We start from the raw sequence: 27675 nt of genomic DNA, 5'->3' as shown, positions 1-27675 counted from the left end.
GCCTGGGTGGCTCAGTCGGTTAAGCGGCCGGCTTCGGCTCAGGTCATGATCTCGCGGTCCTGGAGTTCGAGCCCCACGTCGGGCTCTGGGCTGACAGCTCAGAGCCTGGAGCCTGTTTCAAATTCTGTGTCTCCCTCTCTCTGACAGTTAGAGACCCGTTCATGGTCTGTCTCTCTCTGTCTCAAAAATAAATAAACGTTAAAATTTTTTTTTTTTTAAAAACAATACTTCTGTTTCAAAACCACAAAATACTTTAGGAGATTAAAGGATACCTAGGTGGTTCAGTCGGTTAAGTGTCTGACTTCGGCTCAGGTCATAAACTCATGGTTCATGAGTTAGAGCCCAACCTCAGGCTCTGTGCTGACAGCTCGGAGCCTGGAGCCTGCGTCAGATTCTGTGTCTCCTTCTCCCTCTCTGCCCCTCTGCTGCTCACTCTCTCTCTCTCTCCCTCTCTCCCAATAATAAGTAATCATTTAAAAAAAATGAAAAATTTACATTAGGAGAGTAGGGGCATTTTTTTAAAGTTTATTTATTGAGAGAGAGAGAGAGAGAGAGAGAAAGAGCATGAACAGGGGATGGGCAGAGACAGGAACAGAGAGACAATCCCAAGCAGACTCTATACCACCAGCACAAATCCTGATGCAGGGCTTGAACCCACGAACCCTGAGATCATGACCTGAGCTGACACCAAGCATCAAGAGTTGGGCACTTAACCAACCGAGCCACCCAGGTGCCCCGGAAAGTAGGGGCATTTTGACAAAGACCTTCATTAAAATATTAAGGGAGTTGATGCCTCCTTCAGTATGACATAACACAGCCACTGAAGGCTTCAAAATAGGAAAATGTTCTGACGGGTACCAAACTTTAGAGAAGATAATTTGTTGTGTGGTTTAGTTCACACAGAAAAGCACGAGTTAGAAGACTGGCCAGGGGTGACAGTGATCCACATGGCATGGCGTGTCTGTGACAGTGATCCACGTGTATGGGGTGTCTGTGACAGTGGTCCACGTATGGTGTGCAGGAGGTTGTGTGCATTTCTGCAGATGCTGTAGTGTGAAAGCACTGGGGAAACACTATTCACATTAATCCTACGCACACGGCACCCTTACCAATGGGCACAACCTTCTCAATTATATGAGACAGCGCAGAGAATGTGAAATAGAGTGGTAGCCATGGTATTTCAAGGAGAGAAAAGATACGACCGATTTCAGTAAGAGAGGATTACTGAAGTACCGAGAGTGGGCAAAGTGACATCCAGATTTTAAATCCAAGTATCTTAGAGAATGACAGCAACAGTCCTAACAAAAACAGAAGTCAGAAACAGCTCAATCGAAATTTGGGATAAAAACTGAAGTTTAGGATGATGCTGAGACCTCTTTCAGGTGAGTCTGAGATGTGTGCACAACATCCCAATGATGATACTCAACAGAGATCTTACATCTGAAAGGCACTCGAGTGAAGATGATATTTGCAGCCACACACACACACACACACACACACACACACACACACACGAGATTACAGAAGACACAGAAGTCGTAAAGAACACGTTAGAGAATGCTTACACTCAATCCTAAATATACGAAGACGAGAGAGAGAAGACCGCACAGAAACAGAAGAACACAGAAGTCAAGGTGGAGAGAGTTCCGAGGAGACGGTGGGGGCCAAGAATGACGAACGACAGCGAGAGAGCAGGAAGGGAGAAAATGCAGGAACAACATGGGGATTAAAGGAGAAATCGCCAATCACCATCAGGTGTCGGGACTGTCAAAAGTATTTGTGGCCAAAAGAAGGAAAGAGAGTATAGAAACTTGTGAAGTTGCTGAGGAAAAGATACTGGTTTTGGGTTGAAGATGTGTAGACAGGTGCACAGGTGTATGACACGAGGAGAGACAGACCAAGAGAGAAAGATGCAAGAACGTAGGGGAAAGTGACGGAGCGCGAGGTCTGGGGGAGACACAGAGGGCGGACCAAGGGCCGAGGCCAAGGGACGGCACCTGGTGCAGAAGAGGGACGAGCCCTGAGGAGACGGAAGGGAGGGAGCGGGCGTCCATGAGAGCCCAGCAATGCTGAAACACCGCCCAGTGGGTGAGGACATGTGTGGAGCACCCAGCCCATCTACACCTTTTCAGTGAAGTAGGGGAAAAGAGACCTGACACAGTCAAGGGGCTCGGGGTCACGAAAGAGGACAAACGGGGCACGCTCCCAGGGGTGGGTCATGACCTTTCACCGTCACAAAGAAAACTGGGGGCAAGTCCATTTAAAACTTTCTCATCTGCTTCTGGGACCTTAGTGCACAAGGATGCAGACTCTAGGGATGCATCTGGAAATGCACGTATTTGCAGATGTTTCTGATTTGGCTTTTGTGTTTAGGTGTAACTGACACGAGGGCCTAGCTCCAATGAGATCCCTAGCACACACACATCCCCACACCCGGGGTCCAATCAAACAACTATGCTACTTGATACCAAAGCACTTTTTTATGTCACAAACGCAGGCACCTCTGTGACTTCATGACGTCATGTGCATTAGTGGCATTTACGTACAAATACAGAACATAAATGTGTCAACAGTCAGCTCCACAATCATTATATTAACATCTTATGTGGCCAGATTCTGAGCTGCCTGAGGACAGAAAAATGCTGCTTTCTAAAACAATCTAGCGGACAAGAGAAACTGGGGGAGGGGGTAGGTAAGGGGCCCGATTCGGAATCATCTGAGATATGCCTTTAGGACCCCTGACCTCTCCTGCAGCAGAAACAGCCAGAGGAAGGCTCTGAAAATACAGGACAGGAAATCACCGACAGGTGACTTGAAGGGAATAGAGAATTCAGGACCCGAAATGCACCTTTATCACAGAAGTCTCAAAGCTGGCCTATTTAAAGGACGTCTGCATATTAATCGGAGAAGTCTTCACATGTTAAGAAATAAAATGAAGAAACTGAATGAAGGAATCTGTCCATCAACCGTCAAACATAATACCAAACGTACTTGACATTTTCCAACTTGGTGTGAAATTTCTCTGTGACTCCTTCAGAACTACTCCAAATGGGTACGGAAGGATAACGCTCCATGTGTGCAGTGAAATGAAGAGAGATTTTTAAGGAAAAATTACGCCCTCGTTTTCCATTATGGGCAGGCACTTTAGAATGATGAAAACTTTCACTAAACCAGAAGCATATGAATTACAGCCACAATGTCTGTAATAATTTCATTTCGGCGGCTGATACAACTCTTGGGCTTGGACTTAGCATGAAGCAAGTCCCTAGATGAATTAGGAAGGAACAGTTTAAGGATGTGTGTGTAAAACTTATTAATGCACTCACTGTGTTGTCTTTTTCCCCTTGAATCTTGCAGGGACAGAATATAATAAATTTATCTCATCAAAAAGCTCAGTGAATTTATAAAAGGACAGACAATGTTACATTTGGGATAACTGCATCTTTTCAGTTATCGACAGTTCATTTTAAGCCCCACACCCAATAGCTTATTTGAAGATATTATCTTAAAGAACCTAGTCAAAAATATCCTTTCTTTTTTGTTTTGTTTTTTAATTTTAAATCTGGCATCCATTCTAGCAACTCTGACTCCTAATCCTTCTATTCAGGAAAGATGCTTTCCTTTCTATTATTATACTAACTTTTGCTCTTTAATCGTATAATGTATGGATTCCAATCCCTGCATCACTGCCAAACAAGAAAAATGCATAGGGTTTACATCTAGTGAAACAAAAACAAATCAAAGGGAAATCTCAGCATAAACCTTAAATGAGTGTTTTGTACTTTTGGGGTTTTGTTTTTAAATTTGATTCTCTTTCTTGGTTTAAATAGCAATCTACATTTAATTAGGAGATAGAATCCTGTCTTTTTCCTACCAATTCCTATCATAATTCTTGAAGGTTAGCATCCACTGTCTGACAATCAACAATAAATGTGTTTATAATGATTAAAAGAAAATAAAACAACCGTAAGAAAAAAATAATAAGAGAAGGGCCAATGTGAAAATACAAAGAATTTTAGAAATGAAACAGTCAACTAAAGTAAAAAGGCAACCAATGTGTTACACCATTGATTAGACATTGCTAATCTCGTGTCCGTGTTTTAGACTTTAAAATCTCCTCTCGTTAGCTTTCAGTTTTGAGGTTACCTTTAAAACTCAAATTAAACACACAGAAGCAAGGGAAACAACGACCCTTCCCAGACGCTTCCCTGGTGCCAGGGGCTGACACGGGCGCTCGCTCGCTCCATACAAGCCTACCACCGGCACGCGGTGTAGACGCAGTGTAGTGCACAGAAGCCCGAGGCTGGAAACATCCAGACGCTAACACTTCTCGTGGGCACGGGGGCCCCTTGTCCGCTCTTGCCCTGGGCTCCCGTGGCTTGGGTCGGGATGCCGACCTCCCCACCCCGGGTTTATGTTCCCAGCCTGCACCTGCCTTGGAAGCTCAAGAGAGACCTCCTCACCTGTCCGTGATCACGGCCACCGGAGCACCAGGCTGCCAGGTCAGACTCTGCCCTCGTCTCTTCTTTCCCCTCCTACTCCAGCCTCCTGCCTGAAGAGCCTGCAACATCTACTTTTCCTTCCCCTCCTTCAGTTTCCTATATCCAGTCACCGAATCCTGGTGTCTCTGAGTCCTCAATGCAACTTCCTTCCCAACACTCCTCTCTACCCGTCCGATCCAGGACCACCGTAGCAGATATGATCATAATGAAAAGTCCGCGATACTGAGAGCGCTCGCCAGATGTGGCGGAGACATGAAGTGGGCAAAGGCAGTGTGAGCGGTGGGCTTTCTCGACGCAGGGCTGGCTGCCACAGCCCTGCACTTTGAACCCACCGCGGCGTCCGAGAAGCACAACGAAGGCATGCCGTTCAGCAAGCTGTGCCCGTGCTGCTATGTCCAGGCCCGGTAGGAGGCGCTCTGATGTGACGGAGGCCGGGGGAGGCCAGGGTCCTGCTCGCAGAGACGGAGAGCCTCGAGGAGTGAGAGCGAGCCTGAAAACCCACATCAAGAGCGACGTGCGTGCCCACGCATTGGCGGCGAAGACAGAGAAGCGCGGGCTGTGGCCGGTGTGTGCCAGGGCCGGTCGGTGCGGGCGGAAGCTTTGCGGGGACTGGAAGGTGGAACAGAACCCGGTGGGGCCAAGAGGGCGGGAAAACCCCACAGGACAGAAGCAGCTCCCGTAGGCTGTCTCCCAGAGCTCCCCTGACTGGGTCCTGTCACCATTTGTGCGACGCCTACTTTCCAGCCCTCACCCCCGCCCCCCCCATCTTTCAAAACCCCAACCAAACCAAATGACCTCAAAACCTAACACCACGAACGCAGTGACGTTAGGGCCCTCGAGGTCTCCCTCCATTCCCAACAAGAGGCACGGCCCCAGAACACAGAGGCTAAGTCTCGCTAAGTCTGTGACTCATCCACCCAACCCAACAGCTGGAATCACTCATACCAGCTTGCCCAGCAGGTATGCAAACCTTCAAACAGACAAGTATTTGAAAGGAGGACTGTCCTTGGAAGAGGACAGACTTGTGCATGCAGGAGTGCGTTCTATGCGCTTTACCGCGCACGTGACCAACTCGAAGCCACCGCAGGGCACCCCAAACCCCACGTTTCCGTGGGGCGGTGCTCGGCTCTCCCCCCAGGCACCTCAGCCGTCTGGTGAGGCCCCAATATTATGCTCCTTCTGACCACACTAGCACGCAACCTTATGTGTCCACAGACCACCATCCAGGCCGGGAGACGTGCCAGCAACTTGCGTGATCAGCCAAAGAAAAATGGTCAGCAAAGCCTGATTTCTGAATTGGATCAGCGCAGAAAAGAACCCAGTTGCCTTCTCCGTCCCCCAAACACAAGCAGGCCGTGAGCGTGAGGCAGAGGGTGGGAGACAGTTACTTCGGGGGGATTGGGAGATAATGGCGGGGCTCTGCTCCTGCTCTTACTGCTTCTCACCTCTCAGAAACGCAAGGCATTCTGGAAAAGAGTCCATTTCCTGGGTCCAAAACATTTGGTCCTGGAGGCCACACCTCTTAGCAGCCTGCCTTCCCCCAGTGAGAATGACGGGTCCATGGCTTTCTGGGAGTCACAAAAGTGGCTCTCGGGTAACGAACCCAGGACAAAAATCCCAACCGTCAGCAGCCATGAGCCAGATCCTCAGAGAGTTGCAGGGGAGGGGATGGTCTGATCCTACATCAGGGGGAAGCAGAGAGGAGAAACCAGTGTTTTGTCTCCTAAAGCACATCTGTGAATGGAACTGGATTGCTACTAACAAGAAAACTAAGATCTTCTGGAAGAATTTCAGGGTCCTTGTTAAGACGACAAGTCCGAGCTGGCGCCCTGAAGCGAAGGGTGGTTGTATGCGCGGGCACTGAACCTCCCATCTGCTCCCTGTGGCTGGAGAGATGCCGTTTTTTTGTTTTGTTTTGTTTTGTTTTTTTTCCCCATGTTTTTATTTATTTTTGGGACAGAGAGAGACAGAGCATGAACGGGGGAGGGGCAGAGAGAGAGGGAGACACAGAATCGGAAACAGGCTCCAGGCTCCGAGCCATCAGCCCAGAGCCCGACGCGGAGCTCGAACCCACGGACCGCGAGATCGTGACCTGGCTGAAGTCGGACGCTCAACCGACTGCGCCACCCAGGCGCCCCAAGATGCCGTTCTTAACACACGCCCACCAGGTAGGGCTCCCCGGAAGCAAAGACTGCCTCCTCGTCACCCGGGCAAAACACAGATGAAAATAACAAGTCTAGAGAGACAGGAAGTCACACAAGGCAGGGTCACTTTACCTGTAAATATTTTACCTTAAGTGTGCCCAACACCTTCAAAATCACTACGGCCGAGGCTGTACGCACGGAGCAAGTCGCATCCCAGACACTGGTGTCCAGGGAAACACCAACAGCAAATTATGTGCATGGGCTTCTTTGCAGCGAGGCACCCTCTCACAAATGACGCGGTAAACAAAATCACCTCTGCTGGGGCGAATCCTGTTTCCTCGGGAATATATGTACGGCATTCAGGAGAATTCAATTTTGTTAGAATGGGAAAGAAATAAACCTCAAGCAGTTGCCAAGATCCTTCCGTTATATGAAATGACACCTTTAAAATTATTCTTTTCCAGAAGAGCAGCCCCAGTCTTTAAAACTTACCCAGGTTTCTCTTGTAGAAGCTGATTGTATTTTAAATATGCCTCTCATTCCCCTTGAGTTCTCAGTTGTCTCTGAAATGCTGTTTTTAACACTATTTGAATTAGCTTATAACTGGTCTAAATAAAAAGCAGTAATTCATAGGATTAGCCAAACATGGGGTAAATTATTTCAGGGGTAGGTACGTGTAGTGTGTGATGTGTGTGGTGTGTGTATGTATATGTGTGTATATAGTTTGTGTGTGTGTGTTATGTATGTGTATGTGGTGTGCACGTGTGTGTACGGGTGTGTGTGTATGTGAGTAGGATATGCTGGGCAGCGTGTAGCACACACGTTTGTGGTATTATCAGAAGTTAAAGTTAAGTCATTATTAAAAGTTTAGAAATATGCTTATGTTAAGCTTTCACTCAGAGAGGTGGTCTCAACTCATGATCCTTCTGCGTTGTGGGGTCACAGACACATTCAAGGATCAGATGACAGCCAGACTCCCTCCATGAACACATGCAAGCAAACAACTGTATACATGACACGGGTACTTCCTGGACCCACGAGTGCCATCTTCGGACTGTAGGAAGAACATTTCCCTTGACACCTTTCTTTTCAAAGGGCTCCTTCGTAATTACTACCCTGAGTCACAAAAATTCCTCAGGAGAGGACTTCAGAGATTACCTAATCTGGTTTACTTAAAGCCTGGAGAGGTGAGGCGATTTTCCCAAGGACATTCTGCTGGGAAGGACCAGGGCTGGGACCAGGGCAAGACTCCCGGCCATTTGTCCAAAGCTCTTTCAATTAAGGGAGGCACTTGCATTCCAAGAACACATTGCTAGCATGGAGCAAGTGACTAATAAAGAAAACACACAAACCACTAAAGCAGAGTTAAAACTACAAACACCCTGGCTGCTCTAAGAGCCGTCCTTGGGAGGAGTCGCTTCCCCTGCGATTACACCCACACCAACATAAATAAAGTCCTGCTTCTTGCTTTACTGCACCAATCCTGTAGGGCTCACCTGAGCACAGAGCTCCCGTTAGCTTCAAAGGTACTTTTTACTTCTTGGTTCAGCTCCACGGGGATATTAAACAAGACAAGATGCAGCCCAATGCCTTGGAGATGAACAATGGAAACAAATTACTATACGCTATTTAGTCGAATAATAAGAAAAATGTGTTCCATCCCTACACGCTACTAAATTTCTCTGACAATCTCCCTTAATCTTCCGACACTTGGGTCTCATTCTTTCACAATATTGTTTCTATCACAACAATGAAATGTGGGTTATTTCATCTCCGGGAAACTCGGATACGATTTGTTAAGCGGTAATTGTGTTACCTACACTATTGATTTGGGCACTGGTCCCACAAGGGGCTGGGCTGGTGGAGTTTACTCGATCTGTGCTGCCTGACATCACCTTCACAGGCACAACACAGGGAAAGGCTTCCACTTGTTTCAAAGCAAAGTGAAGTACAAATATTTCTTAGAAAGCTAACGTTCCTCAACCAGGACTAGCTACAGGACTACAGGTTACTCAGCCGATACACACAGATCAGTTTCAAGCACAGGCAATTTCTAATAAAGAATGGTGGGTCAAAGACAAAGTAAGACTCATTAATAATCAAATGATGCTTAGCCTCTTTTCCATACCATCAAATTAGATCAGATGACAAATAAAACATCTTTAGCTATCTTCCAAAACTGGGAAAACAACTGAAACAAGTGAAATCTAGATATGGGGGATCTGAAATTTTATTTTTTTTTAAGTTTTTATTTAAACTCTTAGCACACAGGGTAATATTAGTTTCAGGTGTACAATAGGGTGATTCGACACGTCCACACGTCACGCAGTGCTGGTCACAACACGGAACAATCACCCAGGGATCTTGTTCAAAATCTGATTCCGATTTGGTGGACATTCCACATTTCTAACAAGCCCCCTGGGATTGCTGACCACGCTGTGAGTACAAGGGCTTAAGACAGTTGTGGGTTAAGATAATCAAGGATGAAAACTTGTTTTTATGAGCACTAATGCTTACCAACCACCTACTACGTGCCAGGAACTCTACCTATAGAAAGTTCAACAGTCACAAAACCCACCTGAGGAAAGATGTCACTGCTCCCATTCTAGAGATAATAAAAAATAAGGTTAACAAAGAAAATACACAATATGAATAAGGTAAAAAGGTACAAATGGGTAGAAATGGGGCCTGAATTTAGGGTTATTTGGCTCCAAATGTTTTCATTAGTCTAATCATTTTCATTAATTTAAATAAATTTAAACAAATATGAATGGAATATCTACACAGGCAAGACATTAGGTATGGAGGAAGCAGAACAGTATAGAAAACAAAGAGTCTGAACTAATGGACCTTACGTTCTAGCAGTCAAGACTAAACCAACAAGCTCTGTAGTTAGGTACATAACTATGATTTGTTACATCCTGTGAAATAAAGTTCAAGGTGTTCAGAAAGATTATAGAAAGAAAGACTGACTTAATCTGGGTTAAAGTAAAAAAAAAAAAAAAGAGAGAGAGAGAGAGAAAAGAAAAGAAAAGAAAAAGAAAATGCTTCCCCAAAGAAATGCCTTTTGAGTTGAGTTCCAACAGAGGAGTAAAAGTTAACTAAGTGATTGGAGGTGTGGTCAGCACGCAGGCAGCAGAAAGGGTCAACCCAACCAGATGAACACAGTGTAAAAAATCCTAGGAGAGAAAACCACCAGCGTGGTTAGAGACAGAGGGTGTGAAATGGGGCAAGTGAGAAAGGCCCCACCCAGATCATGTGTACTTTGTTGTTAATGGTGGTCTTCACCTGCAGATGAAGGGAAGCCTAGGACAGTGCTAAATAGAGATCAAATACAATCAGGCTCACACTCTTCCTTTCTTTCTAAATGTGCATTTTTGAGGTGTCGACACCTGGGTGGCTCAGTCAGTTAAGCATCTCACGGCGGTTCAGGTCATGATCATGTCACAGTTCGTGACTTCAAGCCCCACGTCAGGCTCTGTGCTGACAGCTCAGAGCCTGGAGCCTGCTTTGGTTTCTGTGTCTCCTTCTCTCTGCCCCTCCCCACCTGCTCTGTCTCTCAAAAATAAACGAAAACATTAAAAACAAAACAAAAAAGATGTATGAACCTTCGGCTACATGCATTTTGGTGCACATATCACTGCTGAGTCAATACCTACATATGGGATTGCTACTTCCGCACATATGTAAATTGAGCTGATGACACTCGCCAAGAGTCTTCCAGCGTGCTGCCACAGTTCACAATTTTACCATCAATGGATGGAAATGTCCACATGCGCTCCAACACAGGGTTTTGGTCCTTTTAAATATCTTATTCATTCTGGTGAGTGAGTGATGTTACCACATCGTTGTTTTAGTATTTCCCTGATAATAGGATATTTTCACATTTGTTGAACTCCTGCACGTAATCTTTTATGAAATGTTCCAGATTTTCTATTTTATTTATTACCTTTGATTTACGGCAGTATATGTGCACAAATAAACATACTGGAGAAACAAGTTCTTTACCACATATATGTTTTGCCCACGGAGTCTCCCATCCTCTAAGTTTTTTTCTCTCTTAACGATATCGTTACAGGAAGAGAGAGTCTTAATTTTAATAGATTCCAATTTGTAAACCACTTTTTCTATGGCTCCTCCCTTTCATGGCTGGTTAAGAAGTCATGGCCTAGGGGCGCCTAGGTGGCTCAGTCGGTTAAGCCTCCGATTTCAGCTCAGGTCATGATCTCGCGGTCCGTGAGTTCGAGCCTCGCGTGGGGCTCTGTGCTGACCGCTCAGAGCCTGGAGCCTGTTTAAGATTCTGTGTCTCCCTCTCTCTCTGACCCTCCCGCGTTCATGCTCTGTCTCTGTCTCAAAAATACATAAACGTTAAAAAAAAATTTTTTTTTAAAAAAAAGAAGTCACGGCCTAATCTAAGGTCATGAAGATTTTTTTGCATAATCTTCCAGAGTATTTATTACTGTAACCTTTACATTTAGGTCCATAATCTCACCTGAAATTAATTTTCGTTTTTACTGTAAAGTTGAGGCAGAAGTAATTTTTTTCCATATGAATATACACTCGGCTCAATACAACTCATTTAACAGTTTGTGATGCTTTTCAACTTCCTCCATGCACAAACATACCATTTAGGTTTAATGGTTTATTTTATGTCAATCTCTATAGTTCTCAGTTTACTAAATTGGTTATCATCTCCTGTGCACTCTTAAATGACTCTGGTGACAGAGCACTTCCTTGTCCCACCCAAATCTCAGGAAGAAAGCTTTCAATACTTATCAAATCCATATATTGCTTTTTCTGAGTTTTTAAAATTATGACTACAGATGTTTATAAATCCTTTTTAACTTTAATCTTCATAAGATCATATATTTTTCCTCTTTTTTCTCTTATGATGAACAAAACTGACTGAATTTCAAATGTGAAAAAGTAACACAAAATATTCCATCCCTGGAGCAAACATCATGCCTTGTTATATAATATCCCCTGTAAACATGATCAATATGTCCCCAACAAATGAACACATATCTATTCTCTTATGTAGTCCTATTTCCTTGCTTTTGGGCTAGCTCTGCGACTTGACCTGCTGTTGACCACTGCAATAGCAGAGCCAGGGTGTGAATTCTGACTTGAAGCCCCTCCAGGAGTCACTCTCTCTAGGGGAAGCATGCTGACATGAAGAACTCACGTAGACCTTGTGAGGCCAGACCCTGAGGAAACCCAGGTTAACAATGTGGAGAGACCACAGGCCCCACCAATACCCATTGTGTCAGCCCCCCCAGCACACACATTAGACAGTAGAGTGGAGAAGCCTTCACACGGCCCTCATCAGAGCCCCCATCTGACTACAACTTGTAGGAAAGACCCCAAGAAAACACCCGCCACATGCATCTATCCAACACACAGACCTGTGGGAGATAATAATAAACTATTGTCTTAGGGGTTGTTGTTGTCCTTCTTCTAAAGCAACAGGTAAGTGGAACAATTGGTATTTGATCTGCTAATTTTCCACTTAGGACTTCTGTGTCAATTTCCATGAGATAGAAGGGTATGGAATTTTCTTTCTTGTGATGCTCGTGTAAAGTTTTGGTTGGTATTGTGTTTTATAAAGTGAGTAGATATGTATTTCATCTGAAAGAGTTTGTGTATTATCAGTGATAAAGACTCGTTAAGAGTTTGAAATTCACCAGTGAAGGCATCTCAGCAAGGAGAGTTCTTTGTGTATTTCAGTAAAATAATCTCATTAACAGATTACAGTATATTTTAGATTTTTGTTTCTTCTGATGTTTATTTGATCTATATTTTCCTATTTATTGACCACAATGTGTTCAAAATAATTTTATTCTATATTTATTTCCCACTTCTCTTCTCTTCCTGTTTTTCAGGGGCAAGTGGAGGAAGCAAAGAGGAGGTTGTAAGTGAAAATATACGTTGATTATTTCCCTTTCAACTTTCCTGTGTCAGTGTACTTAAGATGTGCTTCATATAAGCAGCACAGAGTTGGACTGTAATTTTTAAAATATGGCTGCCAATATTGATGTTTAAGGAGGAATATTTAGTTAATTCACATTTAGTATCATCACCACTTTGGATTCACATCTCCCACTTTGTTATTAATTTCCCATTTGTCCTCGCTACTCTCATTTTTTTTTTTTGTCCTTCCTTGATTTCTTTTAGGTGATCAAGAAATACAATTACAACACCATAAGTGCTATCGTTATTACTTTTTTCCACACTCCCCTCCTTTAGATTTTTAAATATTTTTACTGTATCTTCCACTTTTAAGTAGTTTCTCTAAAGAGTTTTTTTTTAATAATTTTTTTCAATATATGAAGTTTATTGTCAAATTGGTTTCCATACAACACCCAGTCCTCATCCCAAAAGGTGCCCTCCTCAATACCCATCACCCACCCTCCCCTCCCTCCCACCCCCATCAAACCTCAGTTTTTTCTGTTTTTAAGAGTCTCTTATGCTTTCACTCTCTTCCACTCTAACCTTTTTTTTTTCCTTCCCCTCCCCCATGGGTTTCTATTAAGTTTCTCAGGATCCACATAAGAGTGAAACCATATGGTATCTGTCTTTCTCTGTATGGCTTATTTCACTTAGCATCACACTCTCCAATTCCATCCATGTTGCTACAAAGGGCCCTATTTCATTCTTTCTCATTGCCACGTAGTACTGCATTGTGTATATAAACCACAATTTCTTTATCCATTCATCAGTTGATGGACATTTAGGCTCTTTCCATAATTTGGCTATTGTTGAGAGTGCTGCTATGAACATTGGGGTACAAGTGCCCCTATGCATCAGTACTCCTGTATCCTTTGGGTAAATTCCTAGCAGTGCTATTGCTGGGTCATAGGGTAGGTCTATTTTTAATTTTCTGAGGAAAATTTGCACCAATTTGCATTCCCACCAACAGTGCAAGAGGGTTCCCGTTTCTCCACATCCCATCCAGCATCTAGTCTCCTGATTTGTTCATTTTGGCCACTCTGACTGGTGTGAGGTGATATCTGAGTGTGGTTTTAATTTGTATTGCCCTGATGTGGAGCGACGTTGAGCATCTTTTCATGTGCCTGTTGGCCATCCGGATGTCTTCTTTAGAGAAGTGTCTATTCATGTTTTCTGCCCATTTCTTCACTGGGTTATTTGTTTTTCGGGTGTGGAGTTTGGTGAGCTCTTTATAGATTTTGGATACTAGCCCTTTGTCTGATATGTCATTTGCAAATATCTTTTCCCATTCCGTTGGTTGCCTTTTAGTTTTGTTGGTTGTTTCCTTTGCTGTGCAGAAGCTTCTTATCTTCATAAGGTCCCAGTAGTTCATTTTTGCTTTTAATTCCCTTGTCTTTGGGGATGTGTCGAGTAAGAGATTGCTACGGCTGAGGTCAGAGAGGTCTTTTCCTGCTTTCTTCTCTAGGGTTTTGATGGTTTCCTGTCTCACATTCAAGTCCTTTATCCATTTTGAGTTTATTTTTGTGAATGGTGTGAGAAAGTGGTCTAGTTTCAATCTTCTACATGTCGCTGTCCAGTTCCCCCAGCACCATTTGTTAAAGAGACTCTCTTTTTTCCATTGGATATTCTTTCCTGCTTTGTCAAAGATGAGTTGGCCATACGTTTGTGGGTCTAGTTCTGGGGTTTCTGTTCTATTCCATTGGTCTATGTGTCTGTTTTTGTGCTAATACCATGCTGTCTTGATGATGACAGCTTTGTAGTAGAGGCTAAAGTCTGGGATTGTGATGCCTCCTGCTTTGGTCTTCTTCAAAATTACTTTGGCTACTCGGGGCCTTGTGTGGTTCCATATGAATTTTAGGATTGCTTGTTCTAGTTTTGAGAAGAATGCTGGTGCAATTTTGATTGGGATTGCATTGAATGTGTAGATAGCTTTGGGTAGTATTGACATTTTAACAATATTTATTCTTCCAATCCATGAGCATGGAATGTTTTTCCATTTCTTTATATCTTCTTCAATTTCCTTCATAAGCTTTCTATAGTTTTCAGCATACAGATCTTTTACATCTTTGGTTAGATTTATTCCTACATATTTCATGCTTCTTGGTGCAATTGTGAATGGGATCAGTTTCTTTGTCTTTCTGTTGCTTCATTATTAGTGTATAAGAATGCAACTGATTTCTGTACATTGATTTTGTATCCTGCAACTTTGCTAAATTCATGTATCAGTTCTAGCAGACTTTTGGTGGAGTCTATCAGATTTTCCATGTATAATATCATGTCATCTGCAAAAAGTGAAAGCTTAACTTCATCTTTGCCAATTTTGATGCCTTTGATTTCCTTTTGTTGTCTGATTGCTGATGCTAGAACTTCCAACACTATGTTAAACAACAGTGGTGAGAGTGGACATCCCTGTCATGTTCCTGATCTCAGGGAAAAAGCTCTGTTTTTCTGCACTGAGGATGATGTTAGCTGTGGGCTTTTCACAAATGGCTTTTATGATCTTTAAGTATGCTCCTTCTATCCCGACTTTCTCGAGGGTTTTTATTAAGAAAGGTTGAATTTTGTCAAAGGCCTGTTCAGCATCGATTGACAGGATCATATGGTTCTTATCTTTTCTTTTATTAATGTGATGTATCACATTGATTGATTTGCGAATGTTGAACCAGCCCTGCATCCCAGGAATGAATCCCACTTGATCATGGTGAATAATTCTTTTTATATGCTGTTGAATTCGATTTGCTAGTATCTTATTGAGAATTTTTGCATTCATGTTCATCAGGGATATAGTTCTCTATATACAGGCCTCTATATATACAGGCCTCTATATATACAGGCCTGTAGTTCTCTTTTTTTACTGGGTCTCTGTCTGGTTTAGGAATCAAAGTAATACTGGCTTCATAGAATGAGTCTGGAAGTTTTCCTTCCCTTTCTATTTTTTAGAATAGCTTGAGAAGGATAGGTATTACCTCTGCTTTAAACGTCTGGTAGAACCCCCTGGGAAGACATCTGGTCCTGGACTCTTATTTGTTGGGAGATTTTTGATAACCGATTCAATTTCTTCGCTGGTTATGGGTCTGTTCAAGCTTTCTATTTCCTCCTGATTGAGTTCTGGAAGCGTGTGGGTGTTTAGGAATTTGTCCATTTCTTCCAGGTTGTCCAGTTAACTTGTTGGCATATAATTTTTCATAGTATTCCCTGATAATTGCTTGTATCTCTGAGGGATTGGTTGTAATAATTCCATTTTCATTCATGATTTTATCTATTTGGGTCATCTCCCTTTTCGTTTTGAGAAGCCTGGCTAGAGGTTTATCAATTTTGTTTATTTTTTCAAAAAACCAACTCTTGGTTTCGTTGATCTGCTCTCCAGTGTTTTTAGATTCTATATTGTTTATTTATGCTCTGATCTTTATTATTTCTCTTCTGCTGCTGGGTTTGGAGTGTCTTTGCTATTCTGCTTCTATTTCCTTTAGGTGTGCTGTTAGATTTTGTTTTTGGGATTTTTCTTGTTTCTTGAGATAGGCCTGGATTGCAATGTATTCTCCTCTCAGGACTGCCTTCGCTGCATCCCAAAGTGTTTGGATTGTTGTATTTTCATTTTCATTTGTTTCCATATATTTTTAAGTTTTTTTGTCTAATTGACTGGTTGATCCATTCCTTCCTTAGTAGGGTGTTCTTTAACCTACATGCTTTTGGAGGTTTTCCAGACTTTTTCCTGGGGTTGATTTCAAGCTTCATAGCATTGTGGTCTGAAAGTATGCATGGTATGATTTCAATTCTTGTATACTTATGAAGGGCTGTTTTGTGACCCAGTATGTGATCTATCTTGGAGAATGTTCCATGTGCACTCGAGAAGAAAGTATATTCTGTTGCTTTGGGATGCAGAGTTCTAAACATATCTGTCAAGTCCATCTGATCCAATGTATCATTCAGGGTCCTTGTTTCTTTATTGACCGTGTGTCTAGATGATCTATCCATTTCTGTAAGTGGAGTGTTAAAGTCCCCTGCAATTTCCACATTCTTATCAATAAGGTTGCTTATGTTTGTGAGTTAATTGTTTTATATATTTGGGGGCTCCTGTATTCAGCGCATAGACATTTATAATTGTTAGCTCTTCCTGATGGATAGACCCTGTGATTATTATATAATGCCCTTCTTCACCTCTTGTTACAGCCTTTAATTTAAAGTCTAGTTTGTCTGATACAAGTATGGCTACTCCAGCTTTCTTTTGACTTCCAGTGGCATGATAAATAGTTCTACATCCCCTCACTCTCAATCTGAAGGTGTCCTCAGGTCTAAAATGAGTCTCTTGTAGACAGCAAATAGATGGGTCTTGTTTTGTTATCCATTCTGATACCCTATGTCTTTTGGTTGGCGCATTTAGTCCATTTACATTCAGTGTTATTATAGAAAGATATGGGTTTAGAGTCATTGTGATGTCTGTAGGTTTCATGCTTGTAGCGATGTCTCTGGTACTTTGTCTCACAGGATCCCCCTTAGGATCTCTTGTAGGGCTGGTTTAGTGGTGATGAATTCCTTCAGTTTTTGTTTGCTTGGGAAGACCTTTATCTCTCCTTCTATTCTAAATGACAGACTTGCTGGATAAAGGATTCTCGGCTGCATATTTTTCCTGTTTACCACACTGAAAATATCATGCCAATTCTTTCTGGCCTGCCAAGTTTCAAAAGAGAGATCGGTCACGAGTCTTATAGGTCTCCCTTTATATGTGAGGGCACGTTTATCCCTTGCTGCTTTCAGAATTTTCTCTTTATCCTTGTATTTTGCCAGTTTCACTATGATATGTCGTGCAGAAGATCGATTCAAGTTACGTCTGAAGGGAGTTCTCTGTGCCTCTTGGATTTCAATGCCTTTTTCCTTCCCCAGTTCAGGGAAGTTCTCAGCTATAGTTTCTTCAAGTACCCCTTCAGCACCTTTCCCTCTCTCTTCCTCCTCTGGGATACCAATTATGCGTATATTATTTCTTTTTAGTGTATCACTCAGTTATCTAATTTTCCCCTCCTACTCCTGGATTTTTTTATCTCTCTTTCTCTCAGCTTCCTCTTTTTCCATAACTTTATCTTCTAGTTCACCTATTCTCTCCTCTGCCTCTTCAATCTGAGCCGTCGTCATTTCCATTTTGTTTTGCATTTCGTTTAAAGCGCTTTTCAGCTCCTCGTGACTGTTCCTTAGTCCCTTGATCTCTGTAGCAAGAGATTCTCTGCTGTCCTCTATACTGTTTTCAAGCCCAGCGATTAATTTTATGACTATTATTCTAAATTCACTTTCTGTTATATCATTCAAATCCTTTTTGATCAGTTCATTAGCTGTTGTTATTTCCTGGAGATTCTTTTGAGGGGAATTCTTCCATTTGGTCTTTTGGATAGTCCCTGGAGTGGTGTGGACCTGCAGGGCACTTCCCCTGTGCTGTGGTGTATAACTGGAGTTGGTGGGCGGGCCGCAGTCAGACCTGATGTCTGCCCCCAGCCCACCGCTGGGGCCACAGTCAGACTGGTGTATGCCTTCTCTTCCCCTCTCCTAGGGGTGGGATTCACTGTGGGGTGGCATGGCCCGTCTGGGCTACTTGCACACTGCCAGGCTTGTGGTGCTGGGGATCTGGCGTATTAGCTGGGGTGGGTAGGCAAGGTGCACAGGGGCAGGAGGGGCAGGCTTAGCTCGCTTCTCCTTAGGTGATCCACTTCAGGAGGGGCCTTGTGGCCGTGGGAGGGAGTCAGACCTGCTGCCGGAGGGGTGGCTCCGCAGAAGCACAGTGTTGGGTGTTTGTGCGGAGTGAGCAAGTTCCCTGGCAGGAACTGGTTCCCTTTGGGATTTTGGCTGGGGGATCGGCAAGGGAGATGGCGCTGGCTAGGGCCTTTGTTCCCCGCCAAACTGAGTTCTGTTGTCCCGGGGCTCAGCAACTCTCCCTCCCTTTGTCCTCCAGTCTTCCCACTTTCTGAGCAGAGCTGTTAACTTATGACCTCCCAGATGCTAAGTCACGCTTGCTGTCGGAACACACTCCATCAGGCCCCTCCGCTTTTGCAAGCCAGACTCGGGGGCTCTGCTTGGCTGGCAAGCCGCCCCTCCGCCCCGGCTCCCTCCCGCCAGTCCGTGGAGCGCGCACCGCCTCGCCGCCCTTCCTACCCTCTTCCCTGGGCTTCTCGTCTGCACTTGGCTATGGAGACTCCATTCTGCTAGTCTTCTGGTGGTTTTCTGGGTTATTTAGGCAGGTGTAGGTGGAATCTACGTGATACCCAGGACGCGGTGAGACCAGCGTCCTCCTACGCCGCCATCTTCCCAGGATCCTCTCTAAAGATTTTAACGCATACTGATGACTCATGAGAGATACTAGAATTAGAATCCATCACGTCCCAATCGAGATGGGTGCTATCTTCCTTTTTACCTTTAATACTTGAACTGCCTTTTAACCTCTTTATGCTTGTGTCATTGTTTGCGTATGATTTCATTCTACACACATACGTTTCAAACCAGCAAACAGTATTTTTGTTTTTTTGGCTGACAGACATTTAAATTCACACATGTATATATTTTTACTAAAATCTTTATTCCCTCAGATTTTGGGATATCCACCTGCCTCATAAGCTGCCCTCAGTATTTCTTCCACTTTCAAGGAGTTATCTCAGTTTTTCCTTAAATGTCCTTGTTTTATTTTTTATATTTTAATTTATTTTCAGAAGCTCTAGAGCCAGACCAGCAGTTATTTTATGTCAGGAAGCTGAACATATCATCCCCATGTAGTTTCCATCATTTCTGGAGAAACACACGAGAACATTATTGTTTTGTTGATGGTCACACGCCCCCTCCCATTTTTTTATTTAAATTGATTTTCTTTCAGTCTTTGGCTGAATTCCAGCAGTTTGACCATAATGTGCACAGTGTAGTTCTCTGTATTCATCCTTCTTGGTGTTCATAGTTTCTTGAATCTGTGATGTAATCTGCTTCCTAAGTTGTGAAAAAGCGTCAGTCACTGTCTCTTCAAATAGTGCCCTGGTGCGTCTTCTGTATCTTCTCCATCTGGAACTCTCACTGAATATTTTTTAGATCCTCTACTGTGTACCATATGTCTCATAATCTTTTGTGTGTTTTCTATCCTTTTCTCTCTTCATTTTCCAATCTGTTATTTTCTATGGATTTATCTCCAATTTCAGGAATTTTCTATTCTGTTATGTCTTACTTGCTTTGTAGCCAAAATTTTGATCTCAAATTTCAGTTGTCTTATTTTCAGTTCTAGAATTTCCATCTGGTTCTATTTTTACGGATCTCTGTTGTAAAAATCTTCTTATTTCTTTACAAATGTTTATCACAGTTATTTATAAAGTCTCTCTCTGCTAACTACAATATCTGGATCACTTGTGGTTCTTATTCTACGGTCTTTTCCCCCTATTTTAGGGTTTGCTCATTTTGTCCTGTTTTAATCAGGAATTGAGTCTTGGACATAGTGTATCAAAGTGTGCAGAGGCTCTAAATGAGGCTATTGTCCTCTAGAGATTACTTACATTTCTTCTGGAAGACCACTGATTAGAAATAAATGAATGAAATTACACTCTAAGTACATTTAATTTCATTTATAAGTAGTATGTGTCCCTATAAGAAAAATATAAAAATACCCCACTGGTTGTGAAAATCTTCACAACTTTCCATCCATGAATTTGAAGTCTGATATTTATTTAATTCTGATATTTAATTTTAATGGTTTTCGTAACTAAAAAATCTCCCCACAAAATATAAAATGACACAGAATAAGTATACTCAGCTTGTACACAGCTGCTAAATATGATTGTACACACTATCTTTCATTTCCAAAATTAATTGAGAAAGGAGTGAATTAAGCAGGAAGAGATAAATTCTAAGATAAAATTGCCTGGTTAGAAAAAGACCAGAAAATATCCAGGGCCATAAAACAGAGTCACCAGGATTATCTGCTCTACTGCAACAGACTTTATTTGCATCTCTACTAAAAATAAAAAAAGGATGCATTTGCACCTACCTTCCCTACAATGTCTGGCACCTTTAGTTATAATGAACAGTGGGATGACCCAAAGACATTCACCTAGAAAATTCTCAGGTGTTTCACCTGAAACACCTGTATGGTATTGAAAAATCCCCATCACCCAATATATCCCCTTATTTCTGACTTTCATAGAGTTTCTCTGAGTGGTAGATGGCCAAAACTTTGAGGGAAAAAATGAGGTCAAAAAAGTAGAAGCAGATAGCAATCTCCCATTTTTCCCTCATTTCTATGACTGGAAGTATGTAACAGACTACCAGGCCTGTGTATTCCTATCATCACGTTTTCAACAACATCTAACGGTCTTCTAAAAATATTTTCATTATTGGGACTAAAGAAAATTTAAGTGTGAACACATAAAACATGCCCATAAAGTACTGACAAGAAAGGCAGAATGAAGAAGTCACAAAGTAACAGTCGATACATTCATGTATGAATCCACTTTCTACTATACCAGATGCCAAGTTAGAGCAAAACAGGGGATGGGGAAGAAGAGCACAACGTCTCAGTAGAGCAACTACCCGTTTTGCAGAATTCTCCAGGGACATCTTTCAACCCCTGTTTTGTGTGGACAGCATCTGTGTTATCTGACACACTGACTTCTGCTTTACATAAACTAAACATCTCCGAAATCTTAAAAAAGAAAAAGAAAGAATAAGTCTGTCTATGCAGAAAGAAAGAATACAGCAACTCGCCATTTTTCTCCAAGAAGTTTTCCTCTTCTTCTCTTCTTACCCCTCTCTCCCTCACACTCCCGATTTCTTCTGCAATTTTCCCAAGTGTTCAAATTTACACTCATGGAGATATCTACAAATTCACAGACTACTGAATATTTGGTAATTTTGAAATATTTGGAGCGCAGCAGACATTTTTTGTAAGGGTATGTTTAAAAATATCCACTTCACACACATTCTGTGTTTTCCTATTTTTCAAGGTTTTGATATTTTACCAGTCAAGATTCATGAACTGTTATGCAAAAAACAGAATTATTATGAAAATAATGCTTCATTCCCATAGTCCTTGAAAGCCCTACCTAACATCCTATTTCCGGATCACCATCTTTCTTCTATCCAGCAACCCTTTAACATGGGAATGAAATCTTGGTGTTACCATTGGGAAATATCTCACTTTTCATAATGTGGAGCTGAAAGGGAATTTGAAGAGTTTCTTTCCCAATTACCTCACTTCTATAGTTGAATTTTTTTTTCTATTTAATAGTATGCAAGACACAATTGTTGTAGTTCAGACGAGCACACTAATGCGATAGTTTAATTTCTCAACTTGTGCTCCCCAGGAATTCAATCAGTCAGCTAGGTGTTTCTGTGAAATATTTTGTATGGCTTATCTGAGGGTCCCTGAAGAAGAAATTCTGCCCATGGACGGCAGCTTGAACTTGTGTCCAGGGACAGCATGTCTTCCTGACAGCCCGCACCATGGATTTGAGACACACCTACTGGCCCCAAGAATCACGCGAGCCAACGCCTTGCAATAAATCTCTCCGTACATATCTCCTGTTGTTCTGTTTCTCTGACTGAGCCCTACCGACACAACTAACAAAGTAAAATACAATCAGGGCCATGGGTTTGCACTCAGATACTGCAAACATAGAAATAAATCTCAACCCCCTAAAATTCTCTCCCAATCTTCAAGCTAGTGTTAAAATTACATCAAAGGACTTACCACGAGCAAGACTTCAGCTCCAACACAACAGAGGATACACAAGCTTGAAAGTTTGTAAGTTGTATCAACAAACGGGAGGGACTGTCATAAAGAGCCCAGCATTCTAAGGACAAGTGGAGAACAATATGTCCAGATATAAAGTTACCGCAGAGCCCAGAACAAACTGGGCTCATCACTGTTACTGCAGAGTATTTGATGATTTTAGTGAAAAGTACCTTAAGTTAATGTATTCTCGAGTATTTTTACACGAACATGGTTTTTTTATGTGTGTTTGTTGCCAGAACATATCTGCGTCCCTATTCAGGGCTAATTGTTAATTTTTCAATTAGTTAACAACATCAAGAATATGGGGAGATAAATTCTAGTCCCTGAAACCATTCGTATACCTAAGGCATTGACCCAATGGTGCATAGAATGTATTGCTCATCTCCTCTTTTCATTTGAATTTTTCAAAAGGTTTATGCCTGGAAGACAACTTTTTGCATTCTCTTTGATTAGCGAGGTTGATGAAAATTTAACTGGCAAGTAGAGGTTCCATTTCAACCTACCGACTAATTAAGCAATATTCTCTTCTTTAAAGCAGAGAGATACTAACCATCAGCCAACAAAAACCCAGAACTTAACACCACAGTTCCTATAAAATACCAATGGCACAGAGTCACCTAACACAGACAATCTGTGGCACTTTTTACTGCAAAGGCTCAATCAACAGTATACAGAATTCCAAAAAATAAATCTCTAAGGCAGAAATCTTGGAAGGGATTTATGCATCAACTCATTTAGTAAATACCCAGTGCTTACTAAGTGCTAGACATGGTGTTGAGTCCAGCAGGCAGGACATTACATACTGGAGATGAACACATACGAATCAGGCAGCAGCATGTACACGTAACTAACTCCAAAAAGCATACAAAACACGAGAACACATCAGGTGACACAGCAAAGGTGTGAAGGAGCCAACCAGCAAGGCCCTGGGGTGAAAAGGACCCGGGCTCAGGGAAGTGAAGAGATCAGCCTGACAGGTGCCCTGACAGCTTGATACAGCTAGTCCCCAATTACCTCTATTGGACGCAGAGCTGTGATTAGTATCTTTATAAGCCTGTCACCATGTAATAATTTCTTCGTATCGACTCCTGAAAGGGGGGCTCGCTGGGTCAAAGGTAGTATTTTTATGTTCTTTGTTTTTAACACAATCCCCAGCTTCCTGAGGGGAAGGTTAGCTTCATACTCAAGGGCAGCAATTATTAATACCGGATGGATTTTGTACACATCTGATTCTACGCTGAAGATAAAAACTTCATCCCCAAAAAGTCATGGCTAATAGAAAACAGTCCTGAAGTCCTTCCGCATTATTTTCTGGACGGAGAGCCAGCTTACATGTGTAACATCTGAAATGGTAATAAACTCATTTCATCGTAGTCCCTGAATGAGGTCCCTCAGCACCCATCAATCAGGTGTTGTGGTCATTCTGCATTCTGCTTAAACATTTTCAGAAAATGCCACGTAGATACCACATGTGGCTACTTGAATGTTCACTTTGCTGTTCTGTGTCTTCTTCTCACAGATACTATTAATTTTCTTGTTAAGGTTCTATTTTCTAACCTTCATTTCATTGATGTTTGGATCGTTGGAGGAAAACTCCTGTGAGGACTATGTCCCTCCAAACTGCTACGTGGAAACCTAACCCCTCATGTGATGGTATTAGGAGGTGGGGCCTCTGCGAGGCAACCGGGTCAGAAGGGCACAGCCCTAATGAATGGGGCTGGCGTTCTTTTAAAGAGAGCAGAGAGCTCTCTCACCTTCAGTCACAGGAGGACACAATGAGACAAGAGCCATCTCTGAACCAGGAACCAGGTCTATGCAGACACTGAACCTGCCGCCACGTTGAGCTTAGACTCCCCAGGCTCCAGAACTGTGAGACATAAATCTCTGGTGTTTAGAAGCCCCCCAACCCGGGGTGTCCTAGGACTGCAGCCCAAGGGGGGACAGAACTGCAGACGGGAGACAGCTCTCACAGACCATCTCCAGACCAGCAGCTGGAAACTCTTCTAATTCCCCGAGTGCCACACCACAACACCTGAGGCAGGAACTCCGGAGACGGGGCTCCGGGATCTGGGTTTTAACTAGTCCTCATGTGGGAGACGGTGATGGAAGCTAAAATCAGACAACCGCTGGCTGGTAACATTACCAGGTAGGAAAGGTGATCTCAGGTTCAGCACAAGGGCACCTGCTTGGAATTCAAACCACTTCCTAGCTGTGTGACACTCAAAGACCATATTAACCTCTCTGAACCCTCCTATTAAACAGAAAGAATATCTGCAATTAATGAATTAATGTAGGGGCGCCTGGGTGGCTCAGTCGGTTGAGAGTCCGACTTCGGCTCAGGTCATGACCTCACGGTTCATGGGTTCAAGCCCTGCGTAGGGCTCTGTGCTGACTGCTCAGAGCCTGGAGCCTGCTTTGATTCTCTGTCACCCTCTCTCTGCCCCTCCCCTGCTCACGCTCTGTCTCTCTCTAAAATAAACATTAAAAGAAATTAAAACATGAATTACCATACGCAGGGCAGGAAGCACCGTGCCTGGTGCCCAGGAAGGACTTTCCAGCACAGGTAGCACCCACGACGACGACTCCAATGACAGACTTGCAAACAAGGAAGAAATGCTGTGCTGTGTTTTGGGTTCTCAAGCTGTCCTTGCCCAGTATTTGATTTCCAGTACTTTAGCCCCTCATTTTGTCTATCAAGTTTTTTTTTTTAAAAAGATTTATTTATTTATTTTTGAGAGAGACAGAAAGCACGAGTGGGGGGAGGGAAGAGAGGCAAACTCAAGCAGGCTCCCCACTCTCTGTGTGGAGCCCAACGCGGGGCTCCAACTCAGGAACAGTGAGATCATGACCTGAGCCGAAGTCGGACACTTGACCAACTGAGCCACCGGGGTGCCCCCTCAACCTTCTTATCTGATACACCAAGTACTGATTCAGGGTCATGGAAAAGAGCACAACTTCTGCGGCCAAACTAGAAATCTCTGTTCCACTTAGGGTTTCCAGACTTAGCAAATCAAAATACAGGATACGCAGCTAAACCTGACTTTCAGACAGACAGTTAACATTTCAAATCTAATTATGTCCAACTGAATATCTGGAACATATTTCTATAAACAATACTGTTACTTATGTGAAATTCGAATATACCTGGGTGTTCTGTATTTGATCAAGTGCCCTACCTACAGGACTTGTGAGTGTATACGACTAGCGAGTTCTTAACCTCTCTGCATCAGTTTCTTCACCTGTACCAAGTAAGTAATAATAGTACCTGCAGCACAGGGTTGCTGTGAAGAACATGAAGTAGGTACATATTATGCAAATATATATGTGCACGTGTGTGTGTATGTGTGTGCACACAGGAAACACAGGACAGTCTTGTAAATAGTAAATACCAACCTAGGATATTATCATTAATTCTTTATAAAACATGAGAGGCTTTCATTTCAATTCATGACAAGTGCTCTAATTTATCATTTGGGAAAGAATACTGGTGGGTGCGGGAACAACTTGCCCCTTAGTGATACCAGGAGATGTTTTGAAAATACAGAATCCTGTTGAAGTAGAATTCATTAGCATATAAATGTGTCTTTCCACAAGAGAACAAGAACACAGACTTTAACTGCTACATATAAAAACTTTTCCACATTTATTTCAGGAGCTTACCATTACTTATGCAAAATAACCAAAGCTTTTATTCATCTCCTCTGGAATGTTCTTTGAATTCTAATGAGTTTCACAATCAGCTTTATATGGGGTAACCGGTACCAGGTACATTCTGGTTTTCACAGGGAAGGAAACAACTCAAAAGATTTTCAGGTGTGCAGAGTTTACGTTCTTTTCACGCATTTACTCTAAGAGACGAAAACCCACTGCTGTGTTGTTACGTCAGGTAATAATTTTTATATTACATGGAATGAAGCTGGGAATCGCCTGGTGGTTTCATTTTTATTTCTCTTATTTTTCCAGGCAGAAAAATCTGTCACTAAAATCCTTTTTATGTGTTAAAGATCTGGCAAAAATGGAAACATATAAATGTAAAAAAAAATACCATGCTAGAAATAGGGATGCCTATTATTTAGCAATATTTTAATAAATTATTATGTAGTTTGTTTGAAATACCGTATCTTTTAGGAAATAATTACACAAGAAAGAATATATCACATATTAGCTGAAATCTTATTTGCATGTGACGTCCATAAGATACATGCTTTCTGTGTTTTGCTTTCACCAGAAGAAATACAAAGAACTACCGTGTTCTAAGTACTTACTTCCTAGGTGTAGGGTATATTTTTGGTGACACACATTGCTCAACAAGAGTAAAATGAACAACAATGATGAAAACCTACATCGTTTTATTAAAAGAGTAAGAGTGTATGTCTGGCCACTATTTCTCCACTGTCTAAATGTTGAGCCACCTGGAAACGAGTGTTTAAGCGAAGGTCTGACTTCAACACTTCTCACCACTTTCTCCCACTATGTCTTTCTACCTCCTTAGCGCTGGCGTAGTGGTTCAAACATTTACAAAGCTGCTTTGAAAAATCTTATGAAAAAAGGTGGATCCGCTGTTACCTTAACATTTGTTTAAAGGGTTTTCTGTCCAGACCAGCCTCGGTCATGTCCCTCAGTGTACCCAATATGGAGACTCCAGACCAGGCTCAATCATGTCCCTGGGTGTCCCCAACAGACACTCAACACCAGTCACCCCCTCAGTGTCCCCAACACGAACACTCCAGACCAGCCCCAGTCTTGTCCCGCAGGGTCCCCAACATGGCAACTCCAGACCAGCCTCAATCAGGTCCCTCAGTGTCCCAACACAGAAAGAGGCACACAAACAGAGCTTGCATCCAGGACCCCGGCTTTCCCCAGCCCTCACCTCCAGCCCATGTTCCAGTCACACTAACAGGCTGGGAGTCCATCAAACCCCCTGTCCCTTGAAGCTGTTTTGCAGGCTGTTACTGCTGTGTGAACCTTTACCTTCCTCCCTGTGTCACCCTCTCCCTGCTTCAGGTCTCCTAGCTGCTCAGACTTCACCTGGCTTCTCTCGAGTCATAGGAAGTCACTCTGGGTCGCCAAGCCTAGCAGCCACTTGTCAGGGCTCTCAGCACGGGTACACATCTCCACATCGCCGGTTTTCCTGCTTACTTGTGTCACTATCCCAGCCTTTTGGGCCGGGGACTGCCTTCTTCACTGCTGGATCACAGGACAAGTCTGGGGTTCAGCATGTAATAGGTTCTCCAGTACTGGGTCAACAGACACATGATTTCCCCAGGGACAGACTGGGAAGCTAGAATAAGAAACTACTGCATTATTCAAGAACTATAAAATGAGGGTTATTCCT

The sequence above is a fragment of the Prionailurus viverrinus genome, chromosome D1 (genome assembly GCF_022837055.1).
Source record: "Prionailurus viverrinus isolate Anna chromosome D1, UM_Priviv_1.0, whole genome shotgun sequence".
Taxonomy (NCBI): domain Eukaryota; kingdom Metazoa; phylum Chordata; class Mammalia; order Carnivora; family Felidae; genus Prionailurus; species Prionailurus viverrinus.
The sequence above is the reverse complement of the archived record's forward strand: the minus strand, read 5'-3'. Positions refer to the sequence as shown.